We start from the raw sequence: 1,946 nt of genomic DNA on the forward strand, positions 1-1,946 counted from the left end.
AGCTAGCTGTGGCTAGCTGCGGCAGACTCGCCTGTTCCTCCTGCAGTCTCTGCTGCTCCCTCTGCTGCTCCCTCTCCATCATCTTCTTGCTGCGTTCAGCCACAAACCCTAAACCCTAAACCCTAAACCCTAAACCCTAAACCCTTATTTTCTTCGTTGCAAGTACACACGTGTCTGGTATCTCAGCTAGACAACTACAGGAATCCAGCTGCTTCCTAGCTAGCTAGCTAGCTAGCCAACTAACTAAGCAGCTAGCTAGCTAGCTAGCTAACTGGCTAGCTAGCTAGCTAGCTAGCGAGGTGTCCCCTGCAACGTGGCTGCGTGGCTAGCTGCGCGAGGAGCGCTGCGGCCTTTGGCTAGCTGTATGGCTAGCTGTATGGATATCTGTATAGCTAGCTGTATATCTAGCTGCATAGCTAGCTGTGTAGCTAGCTGTATAGCTAGCTGTATAAGTAGCTTTATAGCTAGCTGTGTAGCTAGCTGTATAGCAAGCTGTATAGCTAGCTGTGTAGCTAGCTGCATGACTAGCTACATAGCTAGCTGTATAAGTAGCTTTATAGCTAGCTGCATATCTAGCTGTTTGGCTAGCTGTATAGCTAGCTGTATAGCTAGCTGTATGGCTAGCTGCATGGCTAGCTACATAGCTAGCTGTGTAGCTATCTGTGTAGCTAGCTGTATAGCTAGCTGTATAGCTAGCTGCATGGCTAGCTACATAGCTAGCTGTGTAGCTAGCTACATAAGTAGCTTTATAGCTAGCTGTATAGCTAGCTGTGTAGCTAGCTGTATAGCTAGCTGCATGGCTAGCTGCATAGCTAGCTGTGTAGCTAGCTGTATAGCTAGCTGTGTAGCTAGCTGCATGGCTAGCTGTGCTTGCCAGCGAGCGGCTTGAAATGTATGGCGGGCTTGTTGTCTCTGTTGTCTTTCTTCTTCAGCTAAACTTTTATCGTTTTGCTTCGGGGGAAACATCTGAGCATCTGCAGCAGAAAAAATTAGGGTTTAGGGTTTAGGGTTTAGGGTTTAGGGTTTAGGGTTTACAGGGTAAACCCTGAAAACTATGTTCTGGTTAAGGGTTTTGGTTTTAGGGTTTATGAAGCAAGAAGGCCCACAACAACGCCACCAAACCCTCAGGGTTTAGGGTTTAGGGTTTAGGGTTTATTAGGGTTTAGGGTTTATTAGGGTTTAGGGTTTATGAGGGTTTAGGGTTTACTGGGGTCTGCGGCTAGCTGCATAGACTCTATACGTATAAATTTTTCTCTTCTTTCTTTGAGCCGCTGCTTCTCTAGTTTCTCTCTGTCTGGGAGAACTCTCCATTTGTAGTTGGCTATCATTGGCCGAGGGTTTAGGGTTTAGGGTTTAGGGTTTAGGGTTTGGGGGTTTAGTGTAGGAAAAAAAAAAAAAAAAAGACAGCTTCAATGTACACTTTTTAGGGTTTAGGGTTTAGGGTTTAAAACACAGGGCTTATGGCTTAACTTAGAGTTTAGGGTTTAGGGTTTAGGGTTTAGGGTTTAGGGTTTAGGGTTTAGGGCTCGCGGGGGCTGGACCAGAGTTTATGAGTGACCCTGCGGGGTGTAGGGTTTAGGGTTTAGGGTTTAGGGTTTAGGGTTTTGTATGTATTATATAATTTTATTTTTTTAAATTTACATATTAAATTATATTTTTTATAAATATTCATTTTTAGGGTTTCGTGTTTTGTATTGCGCTGGGGTGTATAGGCAGCTCGCGCTGCTGGGGTTTAGGGTTTAGGGTTTAGGGTTTAGGGTTTAGGGTTTAGGGTTTAGGTGTTGCTGGTTATTATTTTCTTTTATTTATTATTTTATATAAATTAATTTATTAATTTTTAATTAAATTTAAATATTTATACGGGTTTACTAAACCCTAAACCCTAAACCCTAAACCCTAAACCCTCCTGTATATACACAAACACGAGCACCGTCGCTGGTGCCTGA

This window comes from Eimeria mitis, genomic scaffold, assembly GCF_000499745.2.
Source record: "Eimeria mitis Houghton genomic scaffold, Emh_scaff1738, whole genome shotgun sequence".
Taxonomy (NCBI): Eukaryota; Apicomplexa; class Conoidasida; order Eucoccidiorida; family Eimeriidae; genus Eimeria; species Eimeria mitis.